The 18,056-nt window shown below is 46.7% G+C and overlaps 1 long non-coding RNA gene across 1 annotated transcript in view; it reads right to left on the reverse strand.

The window, feature by feature from the left end:
* Nucleotides 1-499: 499 nt before the first annotated feature.
* Nucleotides 500-18,056, reverse strand: part of LOC129394834 (uncharacterized) — a 30,973-nt gene continuing 13,416 nt past the window's right edge. The window contains exons 2-4 of the long non-coding RNA XR_008622176.2: nucleotides 7,901-8,279; nucleotides 2,706-2,916; nucleotides 500-1,863 (exon numbers count right to left, since the gene is read on the reverse strand). This is a non-coding gene — a long non-coding RNA (uncharacterized LOC129394834). The remainder of the gene's footprint in view (nucleotides 1,864-2,705; nucleotides 2,917-7,900; nucleotides 8,280-18,056) is intronic.

The following is an 18,056-nucleotide window of genomic DNA, read 5'->3' on the forward strand; positions in this document are numbered from 1 at the left end:
CATCCTTCCTCACCATATCAAGTAATAAACCCAGCTGGCCAACTGCAGGTGTGTTCCTGGTGGTCTGTGACTAGAAGACAGTGACATTCAGAAATGAGGGAGTTCAGAACATGTTGCCCCCAGATCTGCTGCTGTAGAATATTGACTATTTTGAGTTAAAAATGGATAAGAAAACAGCAGATGAAAGAAGACAACTCTGATCTGTTTCTTAAAAGCAAAAGATAATTCCCAGTGAAGAAGGCACTCTGTACCAGAAGCAAAGTCCCACTCCCATCAAGGATGGGGAATTGAGACCAAGAAAAATCTGCACATACAAACCTTGTTAGACTCACCGTTATCTTCCTGGCCACTTCTCCACCCAACTAACCATGTTAGCCCAAGCCCCTTTGCCTTGTCACATTTTCATAATGCACTACCCTTTGTCCAATTCACTATGTGTTTACTGTAACTGCCTTTTGGGTCTTCATTTCCTTAATAAGGCCCCCGTGTCACGTAAAACTTGTGTTAAATAAATGTGTATGTTTATCTCTCGTTCATCTGTCTTATGTCAATGTAACTCGCAGGTGCAGCCAAAAATCCCTATGAGGGTAGAGGTGAAGTTGTGCCTCCCCTCCAACAGCAAGGATCCAGGGCAGGCCCATGGAGGGTTGGGATCTGGGGACGAGCAGAGGCAATAGCCCTGCTCTTCTGGGTAGTGGGGGATCCCAGGAAAGCCACCGAAGGCAAAGGTCCCAGGCCTGCTCTGGACAGGAAAACAGAGGGCTTGCCCAAACACCATAACAAATAGAACAAAGACCTTGCAGAGTCCAGAATTTACTTCAGAAAAGTTTATTTTAAGCAAAAAGAACATGATAAAACTACAGTTAAAAGAAAAAATCCAGCTGGGCATGGTGGCTCACGCCTATAATCACGGCACTTTAGGAGGCTAAGGGAGGAGGATTGTTTGAGGCTAGGAGTTCAAGACCAGACTGGGCAACATAGTAAGACCCCATCTCTAAAAAAAATTTTTTTTTAATTAGCCAGATTGCTGATCTGTAGTCTCAGCTACTTGGGAGGCTGAAGTTGGAGGACGGTTTGAGCCTAGGAGGTTGAGATTTCAGTGAGCCAAGATTGCACCACTGTGCTCCAGCCTGGGTGACAGAGCAAGACTGTCTAAAAACAACAACAACAACAACAACAAAAAAACCATAAAAGAAAGAAAAAGAGAGAGAAAGGAAGCAAGGAAGGAAGGAAGATGAAAAAGAAAGAAAGAAAAGAAAAGGAAAGAAAAGAAGGAAAGAGAAAGAAAGAAAGAGAAAGAAAGAAAGAAAGAAAGAAAGAAAGAAAGAAAGAAAGAAAGAAAGAGAAAGAGAAATCCATCTAGTAGCTCTGTGTTGGGGGATTAAAGAGACAAATACTGGTGGCTGGGAGCCCAGTGAGGAAGCTGTGGGGAGTAAGTACATTGGGATGCTCAGAGACTACCCCAAGTCCCTGCTTGGAACTTGGAGTCTTTCTCTCCTTCATTCTCTGCAAACTCAACGTATTCCTTTGAAGCAGAAGTGAAAGAACCTAAGCAGCTCCAGTTCTCAGAATTGCTTGCTGCTCCCAGAATGCAGCTGCCTGTCTCCTTGCTCCTGGCCAAAAAACACCGAGAGGAAAGCACTGGAGAGCAGATAATTCAGCTCCTCAGAGAAACACTACACACAGATGTCAGAAGAGAAAATTAACCCAGAGTTTGTGGACTAGATTCTCCTTCAGTCATACAAGATGCATGTCTAATTAATGGAAATGACTTTGGAGCAATGCCTTTGGTTTCATGAGGGGAAAATATTTGAGATGAAGGATTTGTCCAAATGTATTTTCTTGATGCCGCCTCCAAAGAACCTTGAAAAGGAAGGAAAACAAAATGCAAGCTAAGTGTCAGTGGTAACTGATTTGTAGCTTGTAATGTTTTATTAACAATATCTGGTTCATCTGCTGTTTGGGAGAGAAACTTTTAATTCTAACTGGTACCTAACCAGTCCTAAGCAGGCTTTCTGAATACCTTACTTAGCACCTATGAAAAATGGCTCAAGCTTGAAGTACAAAAGGCTAAATAGTAACTTGGAAGTTTGCTGTGCTTCAGAGTGAAGCCCTTTCCTGTCCTGCATAGACAAAGATGTCTGCTGGGTTTCATGAATGTTGCATGGCACGTGTAATTACGCTAGATAATCACACCTCACCCAAGCCCCGCACCTGATGATGAACAGGCTGTGGCAGGCTCTGTCTCCACCCTCATGAGGAATTATTCAGCACCTAGACTGTATTCCACTTCTGTTTGGGCCCATAAACATACATATTTATCAAAAGCTTTTGCAATTCTGACACCATCTACTCTAAAACACTATCTTATTTGTGGGTAATCAGCACCTCATGAATATTAGATTTCTCCCTTAATTTCGCTAGCGTGGCTTTCTTTTTGGCAGGGAAAGGTCAGGACTCAATCAGGTGAATGTTGCTAATTAAAAAAAAAAGCAGAACAAATTCCTGCTCTGGGCAGGAGGATGCTGTGGGTCAGGGATGAACGGGCCTCCTCCCTGTTTTTCTTCCGCTCTCTCCTCGGTTCCCAGCACTCCCCTGCCCCCACCACCCTGACCCAGCCTTCCTGTCTCACTGTCCAGAGATGGCTGCGTGGTTAAATGGCTCATCACTGAATAGAGGTAAAGAAGTATCAAAGGCACGAGTACCTGTATGTCAGAAGAACTCAGAAACAGATGATGGGCGAGTTGCCGGGAGATAGCTGAGCCTTGTACTGAGATCGTGAATGGAGATACATCTTCCTGCTCCCATCTACGGCTCGGAAGACCCAGCCTCACATCCCAGTCCAGTCCTGGCTCCTCAAGACTCCAGACCCATGGAGAGGTGGCGCTGATGGTGAGACAGCCAGGAGGATGGTTTCTACAGTAATAACCCACAGAATGCTCAGAACTCATTCCCCAAATCAGCCACTTTCAAATCAGAAACTAGAAAGAGGGAGATGGAATAAAAAATAAAGGAATGGTGAGATAATCACACAGCTGGACCCTGGGAGGCAGTCCATGGGCTGGGCAGTGTCTCAGTAAGGTTTAGGATCCAGGGTCACATCTGTGAGTCCTCGACCCCAGCCCCCCAACCTTCTATCCAGCCAGCCAGCCTTTAATTCATTTGGCTATCACTAAGTGAGCACCTACAATGTGCCAGACATGGGGCTAAGCACTAAAAGTGCAAAGACAAGCTGGACAGTGTCTAAACCTTTTAAATCCATTCATTCATCACTTCTTCAGGCGTGTACTGTCTCTACTAGGTAACAGATATTGCTAGCTGAATTTAAGGCAAAGGGCCAAACAGATGTGGTCACCATCCTTTCATAAAGCACAGTCTTCACGGGTGGACATATGTTTATTTTGTGTTTATTTGTTTGAAGATCAATTATAAATTGAATAAGTACTAGAGAAGCAATACACTGAGTTTTGTAGCAAGAAAAACAGGAAACACCAAATCTAGCCTGGTACCTTTGTGGAGGCTGCTCTGAGGAGGTGAGTTGAGGTGAGGAGTGAGGGACCGGGTCCAGGGGCTGAACGAACATTCTAGGCAGCAGGGGCAACCAGGGGAGAAGCCCCTGACTTAGGAAGCACTGAACGCATTCAAAGTGGCACTGCCATCCCTGCACTTTGGGAGGCCAAGGCGGGTGGATCACCTGAGGTCAGGAGTTTGAGACCAGCCTGGCCAACATGGTGAAACCCTGTCTCTACTAAAAATACAAAAATGTGCTGGGCGTAGTGGTGCGTGCCTGTAATCCAGCTACTCAGGAGGCTGAGGCACAAGAAACGCTTGAACCCGGGAGGCGGAGGTTGCAGTGAGCTGAGATCACGCCACTGCACTCCAGCCTGGGCAACAAGAGCGAACCTCTTTCTGCAAAAACAAAACAGGACAAAAAGAAACACACAAAGTGACACTGCCAGAAGGCCAGGGGACTGGGCAGAGTGACAAGGGAGAGAGAGGTGAAAGATGGGGTGGGAAGGCATAGGGAATGAGTAGGGGCTTTCCTTGGGGTCCAAAGACCCCACCAAGGGGTCCACAAATAGAATTTGGTGAGTCTGTGAAGGTGGATAAAAAGTTATTCTTTCTTTTCTTTTCTTTTCTTTTCTTTTTTTTTTTTGAGACAGAGTCTCGCTCTGTTGCCCAGGCTGGAGTGCAGTGGCGTGATCTCGGCTCACTACAAGCTCCGCCTCCCGGATCCATGCCATTCTCCTGCCTCAGCCTCCTGAGTAGCTGGGACTACAGGCATCTGCCTCCACGCCTGGCTAACTTTTTTGTATTTTTAGTAGAGACGGGGTTTCACCCTGTGAGCCAGGATGGTCTCAATCTCCTGACCTTGTGATCTGCCCGCCTCGGCCTTCCAAAGTGCTGGGATTACAGGCGTGAGCCACTGTGCCTGGCCAAAAGTTATTCTTTTGTGTTCACCAACCTCGAGCTGAAATTGAGCATGTCCCTAATAGTATTATTAGTACCTGGGACCTTGACATCAATATAAGCCATAGAGGCCTCCATTTCACAGCACGGTTTTTGCAGATATCATGCTGTGTCATTTATACTGATCACAACGTTGGAATTATGATGCTTATCACACCTGCTGCTATAATGTATTACTAGAAAAGCAAATCTGTTATTATATTACATTTTAATGTTAATAAGTATATTTCAATATAATTGATTTTGTTAATTCTGTGTATTTTACTACATGCATTTAAAAAATTGTTCAGAAACGGGGTCCACTGGCTTTGCCCAAAGGCATCTATGGTACAACAGAACTAAGGACCCCCAGCTAAAGCTCCCTGGAGGAGCTTGCAGTCTGGAGGAGAAGGCAATCTGGGACCAGAATGAGCTGAACTATGAATGGGGCAGTGCCAGGGGCTCTGGAAGACCAAGGAGGCAATCCTTGCGCCACCTGGGATGGGTGTCAGTCATGTCCACAACGATGGTTAGAGGCATCTTCTCAGAGTGCATCCCACCCCTGCCACCAGCCAAAGGCAGGCACAGCACAGGGAAGGCCACCAAATCAGGCCCTGCCCAGCTGCTGTGACCTGGTCTGCTTCACCCCAGGAGGGGTGAGAGCAGCCTTCCTCAACCCTCTGCATCCCATCACCATGGAGACCAGGGCGGAGTCTAGCCAGAGGGAAGACAGTACTCTGTCCTTGTTATTTACTTACTCATATTCTCCCTCCTTCTCTTGTTCATTTACTCTCTCTCTCCTCTCTCATTCCCACTTTCTCTCCTCTTTGATTTTTTTCTCTGCCTCTTTTCCCCCTCTCTCTTCCCCTCGCCAACTTCCTCTCATCTCTATTCACTTCTGTGTTTTTCCTCTGCATTTATTCCACAATCCTTCACTACTAACCTGCCACAGAGCCCCGGAGCATTAGGAACTAGGTGGGAGCCCACAAATCTGATAGTCAAGGCTTCTCTCTGCCCTATTTTTAAGGTGGGAAAACAGGCCCGGAGAGTGGAGAACCACACCCTGTCTCTAGATGTGCCTAGCACACCCTAGTCCTAGCCCTGTGCTTTGGCCCCTGTGCCTGGAGAGGGTCTCAGCATGGCACAGGCCTCAAAGGCAGAGCTGGAAGGGCCTTGGCTTGCCTCCTCCTGGCAGCCCTCAGCAGTGTCTATGGGGTGGGGGGGTAAGCACCCTCTTCCTCATGCAGAATCCCTGCCTTGCCCATAGTAGAGCTGGTTCCCAAGCAGAAGAGCAGCAAACTGAATCCAAAGGCAGGGACCTTTGGAAGGCATTCTCTCCTCAGTGGAAATGAGCCTCTCTCTCTGCTCCACCTGCCTCCCCAGCACCTGCCCTGGGAAATAGAACCCCATCATCAGGGGAATGACAAAGCAGGAATGACGGGGTCCCTTGCCAACCTGCTGAGCTTGGCAAGGACCTCACAGCCTCTTCTTCCAGAAAAGACAATGACAGCAGGGAGGGGGAATGAGGTGACACTAATTCCTGTGGAGCCTGCCTGGGATGGGGAGGGCCAGGGCTGGGGGGTGACTTCCCAGGGTGAAGCTGGTGCCCCCAGCCCGACCCTCCCTCCCTCCCCTGTGCTTCTGAAGCGTTTTGCGCACTGGCTCGTCAGCACTGCAGCACTATCTGGTAGCTGCCAATTTACTTTATTATGACTTGTTGGAGCACGAGGCCTGGGAAAGCCCAGGCACTTGGTAAATTTCAGCTGAGGAAAGTGAAACTCAGTGAGCTTTAACACAAATATAAATGACTGTTGAAATATTTCTAAAGTTACAGAGTGAAGGGAGAAAGTGGCATAATTCATATCACACACCAAAGCAAATGTCTAAACTGCTTTCTTTCCCTCCCAAGTCAGGAGAGGAGCAATGAAACGGGCAAATGGAATGTCAAAGTGTCTGCCCATTCGTGGCTGCCGGAAGGTGGCTGAGCACAATGGGCCAATCTTCATGAGATCACATAAGTGAGTCTCTGGCCAGGCCAGAGGGAAGTAACAGCCAAGAGCCCTGCTGAATTAAAAGAATATATATATATATACACACACACATATATATATTAATATATATAAATATATATATACATATATATTTATATATATTAATATATATATACATATATAAATATATATTAATATATATACATATATATTAATATATATAAATATATATAAATATATATATATATGAAGATTTGAATGGGGGCCCAAAGAGAAGGGGCCCTAACATGGGAGAGTGGAGGAACAGTGGGAGGGTTGAGGGGCCACCAAGCAGGAGCACGGGGGCTGCACAAAGACCTCTTCCAGCACTCCTCATGATGGAATCCCCCTGTCTCTCCAAAGCCCTCAGAGAAAGGGTACTTTGGGGTGAGCCACTGTCCATGGGAAGCAGGCGAAAGCCCATAGAGTGCTTGTCTGAGCTGTGGCTGGAGTCAGAGGTGGGGCTGAGAGGATGCAGGGCAGGCACAGGAGGTGCTGGACAAGAATGTGTAAGTTATGAGTCAAAATGACTGGAACACTCTCCTGGCTCACTGCACCACCTCCTCCACTGCTCATGGGTTGAATGAGATGGGATCCCCCAGGAGAGGCCAGAGCCCCTGGGGCCCAGGTGCAGCTGAGGGGAAGGGGGCACCCAGCAGGCCTCCCTGACCAGCTGTCCATCTAGGCCCCTGGCCCTGCTGGCAGAGCTGGCTGCAGCCTGATGCCAGACTGCAGTGAGGACATTATGCTAAGTGAGGTAAGTCAGGCACAGGAAATACTGCATGATCTCATTGAGATGTGGAGTCGACTGAGGTGTGGAGTCTGAAAAAGAAGAAGAAGAGGAGGAGGAGGAAGAAAAAAAGAGAGGAAGAAGTAGTAGAAGAAGAAGAACAAGAAGGAGAAGGAGAGAAGAAGGAAGAAGGAAGAAACAAGAATGAAGGAAGAAGGAGGAAACAGAATAGAAGAAAAGTGGCTCCCAGGGGTGGGGAAGGCAAGGAAATGGTGGGGAGATGTAGGTTAAAGAGTGCAAACTTGCAGTTATGTAGGATGAATAAGTCTGGAGATCTAACGTACAGCAAGAGGACTACACTTACTAATATTGTAGAGTATATTGAAAATTTACTGAAAGAGTCGATTTTAGGTGCTGTTAGTGTGTACACACTCAAGGAAACTATAGAAGGAGATGGAGATGTTAAATTGCTCATCTGTAAATAATCACTTCACTATAAATATGTTTATCAAAACATCTTGTTGTGCATCTTAAATTTACACAATTGAAAAAAAAAAGGCTGGCCAGACCAAGACTCAGGGCCACTGCATTCCACCAGGGGGTGCTGTTTGACATCTGCAAACACCTTTCACAGCCTCCTCCGCCAAATATTTCAGAAACCAATTTCCAATAATGCAAACACCCTACTCACCTGGCTGCAGAGTTGGGAAATATCTTGTTTCATTGCAAATGAGTTTTACCATCTCCTCAGAGCTCTGAACTTAGCCATCATGCACAGTCTCTTAGTTGGGTCAGTGTCCTGGGATGGAATTTCCTGACCTTGTCACCGGTTCTTGGCTCCACACCTTAGAGCAATTCATTACTGTTGGAACTGCCTGCATCTGGTTCTGGCCTCCCCTCTCAACCAAGGGAGAAACAAGACAGGAGGGAGGGCTGCAGGAAGCTGCTGTGCTGTGAGAAGCAGGTGCCCTTGGATGGCTTCTGCAAACTCCCCAGGTCCCAGTTTTCTCATTGGTGAAGAAACCAGAATGGGCAGACCAATAGCCTTACAGGCTTGCTCAGTGGCTATCCTGACAAAACAAAAGACCAAAACACAGGTTAGGAGGTGTTACCTAAAATGTACAGGAGGCCATTGATTTGGACGGAGTTCCTGGCTGTGCATCTGGCCTGCGGTCACCCAGTACTCCGGGCTCTGACACACAGGTGGCAGCTCCTTCCTATGAAAGTGCCACCCAGGTTGGACATGTTTTTAAAAGCTGATTGTTAATGAGCTGGAAAGGAAAGGAATAGAAGCCATTATGATCACTCTAAGAAAGCATCTCTGATTCCTGGATCATTTACTATTGATTATTGAAACCAATGCCATTGTGCACGCCCTGTGGCTGGTTTTAAAACCTCTATATCGTTGGAGTTTGGGATTTATTTGGAAGCACTATAATAAGCAGCACATGACAATTACTTCCCTCAGTACTCCCTGTAATCAAGATAAATTATCTTGCTATTGATGTAAATGGGATAAGAAAATCTATAGAGTCCTCCTGAGGAGAATAAACCCTACATTATGCTCACCTCATTTAAATTTTGCAGCAAAACCCTTTTGGGGTCAATCAAAAATATATTTCCCCAAACTTTTATTGCCATCCATCCTCAGTCACCTCCAGAAACAATTAGCAAACAATACCAGTGAGGAAGCACTCAGCCTAGGGGCGCCTGTACTGCTGTTATTATATTCACCTTATAGAGCCTCCATGTCCACAGACCTAGGGCATCCTTTGACACTTACAGGTGTCTTATCATAAATGTATTTACATAGGACACGCATGTATTTAAAATTTGTTTTCCCCATTGCTAAACAACCTCTTATGAAAATTCAAAGTACGATTAATTATATATGAATTTTTTTGTAAACAACAAATGGCCAGGCACAGTGGCTCACGCCTCTAATCCCAGCACTTTGAGAGGCTGAGGCAGGTGGATCACCTGAGGTCAGGAGTTTGAGACCAGCCTGGCCAACATGGTGAAACCTCGTCTCTACTAAAAATACAAAGATTAACCAGGCGTGATGGCTCATGCCTGTAGTCCCAGCTACTTGGGAGGCTGAGGCAGGAAGAATCACTTGAACCTGGGAGGTGGAGGATGCAGTGAGATGAGGTTGTGCTATTGCACTCCAGCCTGGGAGACAGAGAGAGACTCCGTCTCAAAAAAATAAAAAAATAAATAAACTCAATTTGCATTACTTCTCCTTCTCTGATTTTTGCCTTTTCATCAAGTGCTTGCCTTTTGAGCCAGCTTTCTGTGGCTGCTTTTCTTCTGCCAGAAAAGGTGCTGCCCTGAGCAGCTCTGTACTCTCTCTGTCTTTCTTTGATTTTCTCTGTTCTTCCTATCCCTGAAACCCCATATTTTATTCATTCAGTGGGGATGCCACAGCCTTCTTTCCTAGGAATTCCTTTCAGTGCAGAACGCTTCTGGCAGTCTCAACTTTTTTTATGCACCTAACCTCTCCTTCTGAATTTGTTATTTAATATATTGTCCTTTTATTCAGCATCTTTACTATAAAACCCTCTTCTTTACAGCAAGACAAGCATAAGATCCTCTCTAAGCCATGTCTTTTCAAGCTATTTTATCTCAGTCTTAATTCTCCTAATCTCACCTGTTTAAATGAGGAGAGAGAAAAAGGAAGAGGAGTAGGAAGAAGATGAAGAGAAGGAGGGGAGAAGGAGGAGAAAGACTCACAGTGACAATCATTTGACTATCACTGGATGTTAGGATTATGAGTGATTTATTTTACGGTCTTTATTTTTTCAGCATTTTACAGACTGTCTGCAATGAACATATACACTTTATTCCAGTTGCCCTAAAAAGCTGAGCCTATGACAAAAGCTTACAGGCTAAAGCTTTGTTGGAGGTGCAATCCCAAAGAAAGAAGCAGGAATGAGGGAGAAAGAGGGGCAGAGAAAAACAAAAACAAATACTGAGCAGTGCAATTCCAAGCCGGTCACAGTCTCACAACAAAACATAGCTGACTGCTCAGTCACTTAGGACCTCACCAGAGAGGCCACAAGGAGCTGTGAGCCACAGTCAGCCAAGGAGGGTCAGGAGGCACTGGCTGTCTCAGCCTCTCCTGGGCAAAGTCTGCACTGACTGCCCACACTGGCAGACCACGTGGCTCCACAGGAAAAGCCGGGCTGCAGGGGACCTGACCCAGCCATGCCCAGGTGCACCGTTCCTCCTGTCACTTAGCACCGCACGTGGGGGCTCTTGGTCTGCAGAGCTGGTGGCAGCAGCGGAGGCAGTCAGGGCTCCTGGAACACAGACAGCTGAGCTATTGCTAGAGCTGCTCTGGCTGGAGGCAAGGCAAGTCTGCTGATCAAATGCTTTTATAGCTAAGAAAATAAGAAAAGCTTGTTTTAAAATATTAGATTCCATTATAAAGTCTCGATCCTTTTAGCCTCAGCTTGCTCTAGGCTCATTCAAACCTTTTTATATCCCAGATCTACACTGGACACAGTCCTTTAAGACAGAGTCATAAGCCACAAAGCCCACGGGGCCAGGCCAGGAACACGCACAGGAAAGTGAGCTGAGTGGAGGCTGCGGAAGTGCCGGCTGGGTGGAGGCGGAGCGCACACACCTCTAAGTCACGACTGCCTGGCTTCGGCCCACGGCTGTTACACCTTTTGACTTTGTTCCAAAATATTTTAAAATTGAAATTCACGACTCCTCTAAATGTGAAAAATCTCATTTTTCACTGTTGACAAGTGGACTTTTTTCCCCCAATATTTTGAGCTAAACAAAACATGTCAGCTCTCCACAGACAGTTTTTATTTGTCCACAAGCTTGTGACGTCTGCTAATAGAAAGACTACGGAAAACACTTCATTTTCCCAACCTCTGCATTGCCTCACATGATAGCTCACACTTTCATGAAGGTTCCATGTGTAAGACACTGAGTGTTACACATGGAGTTCCTCATATCGTTTTGGAGCAGCGCTGTTACATAGGTAATATTATTAGTCCCATTTTATAGATGAGAAAACTGAGCCTCTGGAAGCTTAAGCATCTTGCTCAAGATCATTCGGATGGTGCATCACTGGTGTGGACTCTGCACACCTTCAGGGGCCAGGCCTCCGTTGACTTTTCCACTGAAGATGTGCCCACACGTGTTAACCTCTCTGAAACTCACAACCCTGTCTAGTTGCAGGCTGCTTGGCTATCACCATTCCGCCGATAAGGAACTTGAGACTCAGGGATGTAAAGTGACCCTCCAGAGGTTCCAAGCATAAGAGGGGAGGCAGGATTCAAAGGCAGGCATGTGTGACTCCAGGCCCAGGAAGCCCCAGCCTGGGGATCCCCAGCCTGCTGAATTCACAGAGCTTCAGAGCGGTCCTGGGTGCTGGAGGCAGAACAGATGGAGATAGGCCCAGTACTCACGTTGGAGAAAGTCCTCTGGACACAACTTGCCAGTCTCATGCAGGTTTCCCTGGGGCACTCACTAAAAACAAGATTGGGTCTTCTGACATACCCTGAAGGTAGCCACTGCCAGGCAGCCTTCCCCAATTTATTTCCCCAGTGGCTTCATTTCCCAGCTTCCACACCCACCACTAACAGCCTTCCCCTCTGAGAACTAGACTCACTGAAAGCGCGGACTGTGTTTTAAGTGGCTGTGACTCCCCAGGGCTCATTTTACCTAACAAAGGAAGAGATAATCTGTGACACTGTGATATAATAAGAAATAGACATATATACATATACTTTTTTACCCCATGCCTCTTGCTTCTGGCACAGAGCTCTTAAGACCTTTGTAATTTCCTGAGCCATTGACTATCTAACACGGAGCTCCTAAATCCCTTGGAATTTCCTGAGCCATTGACTATCTAACACAGAGCTCCTAAATCCCTTGGAATTTCCTGGGTAACAGGAGTCTCTTTGGTTCTTATGAAGTGACTCTTGGTGGGCTCCTGGGTGGCCTCAAGATGGGGGCTGCTTGCCAGGGGAACCAACCATGTGATTAGGGGATTGGAAGTTTCAGCCCCACTCCTTGATTTCTGGGAAGGGGATGGGAGGTGAAGATTGAGTTGATCACCAATGGCCAGTTGATTTAGTCAATCATGCTTTTGGGCCAGATGTAGTGGCACACACTTGTAATTCCAGCACTTTGGGAAGCTGAGGGGGGAGGGGAGGATCCCTTGAGCTCAGGGGTCCAAGACCAGCCTGCGCAACATAGTAAGACCCACGTCTCTACAAAAAACATTAAAAAATAGCCAGATATGGTGATATGGTGGTTCTAGCTACTGGGAAGGCTGAGCAGGGGGATCAATTGCTTGAGCCCAGAAGGTTGAGGCTGCAGTGAGCCATGACTGCACCACTGTACTCCAGCCTGGGGCACAGAGGGAGACACTGTCTCAAAACAACCCCCAAATTATGCTTTTGTAACGAAGCCCTCCATAAAACCCAAAAAAGACAGTTTGGAAAGCTTCTGGTTGCTGTATGTGTGGAAGGTCCTGAAGCGGGCACTGAAGCCCCCTGCCCTCCACACATCCTTGGCTGTATGCGACCCACCACCTGGTTGTTCATCTGCATTCTTCACCATATCCATTATTAATATAATAAACTGGTAAATGTAAGTGTTTCCTTGAGTTTTGGGAGCCATGCTAGCAAATTGTGGAACCCCAGTTAAAGCCAGTTGATCTAAAGTGTAGGTGATAACCTACTACCTGCAATTCTCGTCCAAAGTGGGGCAGTCATGTGGCACTGAGCCCTCATCCTGTGGGATCTGCCCTAACTTCAAGTAGATAGTGGCAGAATTGACTTGTAGGACATGCGGTTGGGATCCACTGAAGAAAAGCGTGGGAAAAGCCCACACATTTGCTGTGAAGTTTGTGCTGAGTGGTTGTGGGAATAAAGAAAACACAATTTTATTGTCATCATCAAACTCATCAATTAGTAACATTTCTTAGCTTTTAAAACCCTTTGAAAGGCTGATAAAAGCTGTTGGTTCTCCCCTCAAAATAAGCACTTATTAAACCCAATGCTCCATCTGATTTCGGAGACATCCTGTGCCGCCTGAAGCCCATCCCTGCACTGAGGTTGAGAACTCCTGATGCAGTCGTGGACCTTCTTCATCGATAAGTCACTTCCGGCCCACAGGCTTGTCCTCAGATCACTCATGAGTTTCTGGCAGGCCAAGGATTCCTGCTTCCTAAAGTTTATTTAGAGTTCATGGTAGACACAGACTAAAAACCTACTCAAACTGGCCTCAGAAAAGGGGAAGGGAGACAGTTTCAGTGTGGAATGATGGAAAAGCTCTGGAAGTGGACGGTGGTGACAGCTGCATGACAACATGAATGCACTTAAAGCTACTGAATTGTATGCATTAAAATAGTAAAAGTGGTAAATTTTGTGTTGCATATATATTACCACAATAAAAAAAAATTCAAAAAAGTGAAATAAAAGGAAGAGTACATTTTAGGGGCTGGAGAGTACACCAGGGAAGCTGCTGGCTGCTGGACCTCAGGAGGGAACGAGAACATTGTCACACTAACCCCTGCCCCTCCCCTGTGGCTTCTCCCTGTCCACTCTTCCAGCTTAGGCCCACATCACAGCTCTCACGCTTTTATTCCCCTCCAGCAAGAGAAATATTTCCTCAGGCTGGGAGGCCACAGCTCATACCCAGACACAAACTCATTGGAGGAGGAATCTGATTGCTCCAAATTGGAGCTAACAATCCTGTCTGGGTAGCAGGCAAGAATCTGTTAATATAATCATGGCCACCAGAGAAGTGCCATCACAGGGGGAGGCAGAAGAAAACAGTGTGGATGCACATCACAGAAATGAAGCCATGAGACACGCCAGAAGGCTACACGCAGAGCAGCACAGATAGAGCTGAACCGTCTATTACCGAGTAGAAAGAGGAAGAAACAGAAGATCTAGGTGGGAGCTTCTCCAGCTTGAATCACAGAGGAAATCACTAAGGGACCCTCTTAAAATGCAGGGACTGCTTCCACAGATCAGAAGCAGGGCCTAGGACTCTGCATTTCTAACAAGCTCCAGGCGAGGCTGCTGGGGCACACACCACACTTTGAGTAGCCAGGCTTTAGAGCCTAAGCTCAGCTTTTGTGTAAATCAAAAATGCATGCCGGAAGCAGCTCTACCTAGTTTACAAGGATGCATGCATTCTCCAGCACATTACCAATACCAAACACAAGATGAGAAGCGGGGAAGACGTGAGGGTGTGGAAGTGCAATGAGAATACGGGAAAGAGAAATCTACAAAATGGGAGAGGGATCTTGCCCCAATGGCCAGTGAGAGCACGCTGAGAGCTGAGGGTGTGATTAACGTGACTCGTACCCACAGTCCACAGAAGGAGAAGGAAGGGCTCTCATGCGCTCGAGCAACTTCCTGGCCCCTGCTGGCTTGGCAGGTTTCCTGGGCCAGCCCCACCGGCTTCCTGTTCCACATCCCTTAAGGGACATTTGAACTGGTGACTTAGCTTTCACCTATAAGCAGATGGCTTGGTGAGGGTGCTGAGATTTAAAATCCACTGCCCCTGAACTTCCCACACACTTCCCACACACAACTGCCTTCAATGTGTCTTTCCAGGATATAGAAAAAATATTTGCTTAGATTTATGCTAACCATTTGATTTGCATGCACAACGCAAAAAAAAAAAAAAATCAACATCAGTAATCAAGGAGGCTAATATGCAAATGTATCAAATCATCACCCCCAGGATTTTCTAATAAACAAAAGGCTGAGGAGCAACAGCCAGTGACGCTGGCAGAGCTGCAGCCGGGCCACAGCGAGGGGAGAGGGAGAGCCCCACAGCACAGCTCACGTGGCACGGAGCACATCAGTAAATGGAAATGGTGTGATCCATTTCACCTGCCCCCAAAACACATGCTGCTATGGCTCAGCTGTGTCCACACCCAAATCTCACCTTGAATTCTCATAATCCCCACATGTCAAGGGTGGGGCCAGGTGGAGATAATTGAATCCTGAGGGCAGTTTCCCCCATGCTGTTCTCAGGATGGTGAGTTAGTTTTCACGTGATCTTATGGTTTTTTTTTTTTTTTTTTTTTTATAAGGGGCTCTTCTCCCTTTGCTTGGCACTTCTTCCTGCCACCTTGTGAAGAAGGTGCCTGCTTCTCCTTCACCTTCTACCATGATTGTAAGTTTCCCGAGGCCTCCCCAGCCATGGTGAACTGTAAGTCAATTAAACCTCTTTCCCTTATAAATTACCCAGTCTCAGGCAGTTCTTTATAGCAGTATGTAAATAGACTAATACACATGCTATCCAATAGATTAAAGAGACTGAAACACAAGTGTGTACCCAAGACAGGAAGAGCTGGGAAAATAAAATGCCTGACACGTGGCATGGTGCCAAGCGGAGGTCCCATGGTCTGCTTTCCCTCAAAAACTTTATTCCATCTCTGTTTCTCCACTTTCACCCTATTACCTGGAGAGTGGAAAAAATGCTCCTTCAAACAAATCACTCAATCCAAGGAACAATTTTTAGCTCATGGAGTCTCACTGATATTGAAATATGGGCCTATAGTTTGAATTGCTTACAACACACTGATTAACTCAGGACTAAAATGATTCATCATACTGTTGGTGAACTTAGCAGCTTAGCTTCTGTGTGTAGTAACTAGATTGGCACTTACTGAGCATCTGCTGTATGCTGGGCAGTGTACTAGGCCCTGCAACTGAGGAAAAAAGGTATTTTTTTTTTTGAGACAGAGTCTCACTCTGTCACCCAGGCTGGAGTGCAGTGGCGTGATCTCGGCTCACTGGAAACTCTGCCTCTGGTTCATAGCTGGGACTACAGGTGTGTGCCACCACGCCCGGATAATTTTTTGTATTTTTAGTAGAGATGGAGTTACACCGTGTTAGCCAGGATGGTCCCAATCTCCTGACCTTGTGATTCACCTGCCTCGGCCTCCCAAAGTGCTGGTATTACAGGCGTGAGCCACTGCACCCAGCCGGAAAAAAAAGTTTTAAAGCCTGGACAACATGGCAAAACCTCATCTCTACAAAATATACAAAAATCAGCCAGACGGGGTGGTGCACATGCCTGTGGTCCCAGCTACTCAGGAGACTGAGGTAGGAGGATCGTTTGAGCATGGGAGGTCGAGGCTGCAATGAGCGATGATCATGCCACTGCACTCCAGCCTGCGTGACAGACCTTGTCTCACAAAAACTAAACAAAAACATAAACAACACGGTCTTAGATGTGGGCATTGTCTATCATGTGCCACCCACCTATCTATCTAGAGAGATAAGACTAACATATACAGAATAGATTAGAGCAACAAATTGTGTTCCTATACGTCCAGTGGATCGACTTCATGCTTCAGGCATGGCTGGATCCAGGGATGCAAACAATGTCACCAAGACACTGCCGCCCACCCCCTGCTCCCCCAGAGAAGCTTCCTAGGCTTGAAGCTGTCATAGAAGGAAGCAGCCAGGAAGGTGAAGTAAAAAGAAGCACTGGCAGGCCCCGGCTGGAAGATAGTAAGATGGGGGAGGAAACACAGAGCCCTTCTTTCTCTTGTGTCTCCATCAGTCCCTACATCAATTCTGCTTGGCTCTCTGGGTCACCTGCTCCTCCTGCACACACTAAGCACTGGGCAAGACTATGGCACTCTGGTTGGTCTTTCTGAATCCTGGACCCTTCCCAGAAGGGGAAGGGAGCTGCCTAATGGTCAGGTTCAACAAAGTCACATGGAGGGGCAGAGCACGAAGGTCACTAGAGAAGAATCTGCTGGGCAGACAAGTAACACAATATGATTGAGAATGCAACAATATCACACTGGAGACATCACCATGGGTTGAAATAAATTAGGCGAGAGTGGAGCGTTTCTAAAAATACTTGCTGTAGACTGAATGTTTCTGTCTCCCCAAAATTCATATGTTGAAACCTAATCCCCACTGTGATGGAAGCAAGAGGTGGAAACTTTGAGAGGTGATGAGGTCATGGGGCAGAGCCCTTATGATTGGGATCAGTGCCCTTATACACAAGGCCCTGGGAGAGTTTCCTTGTCCTGTTCTGCCACGTGAGGACACAGCAAGAAGCCGCCATCTGTGAACCAGGAAGCAGCCCTCACAGACACCAAATCTGCCGGCCCCTTGACCTTGGAGTTTCCAGCTTCCAGAACTGCGAGAAATAAATGTCTGTGGTTTGTAGGTCACCCAGTCTGTGGGATTTCATAATAGCAGCCCAAGTGGACAAAGAGAGTGGTAAAATTAAACACAGCAATTACACACATTTGGGGTCTCCCATATGACAGGCATGTACTCTTTGTTATCAAAATCTAAAATCCAAGACTCAAGGGCTGCAGGAGCCATCTCTGCCCATCCCCCACGTTCATCTTTTGCCATCTGTCCCCCTCCTCCCATGGGGCTTACTTCTATTTTTATTATTTCTGGCTCTTACCTCAGGGCCCTTGCACTTGCTGTTCCACTTGCCAGGAATTCTCTTCCCTGCTTGTCTTAAAACTGATTCTTCTCATCCTTCAGTGTCCATAAGAAGTGTGGCTTCCTTAGGGAGTGTTTCTCCTCCCACCCTTGATGAGCTGGTTGCCCTCCTCTCGCTCACTACTGAGTCCCCAGGGTGGGGAATGCATCTGTACTGACCATTACTGCACCCCACTGCATAGTCCTAATGCACAGTAGAAACTTGATAAATGTTTCCTTCCTTCATTCAACAAATATTTACTGAGCACTGACGGTGTGCCAGGCATGACAACAAGTGTTTAAAATACATCAGTGCTCAAAACAGCCAAGATTCTCTACTCTCAAAAAGTGTAAATATTTTTTCAAATCAATGACCGAGCCCGCTGACCAGAACCC

This window comes from Pan paniscus, chromosome 20 (genome assembly GCF_029289425.2).
Source record: "Pan paniscus chromosome 20, NHGRI_mPanPan1-v2.0_pri, whole genome shotgun sequence".
In the NCBI taxonomy this organism is placed as follows: Eukaryota; Metazoa; Chordata; class Mammalia; order Primates; family Hominidae; genus Pan; species Pan paniscus.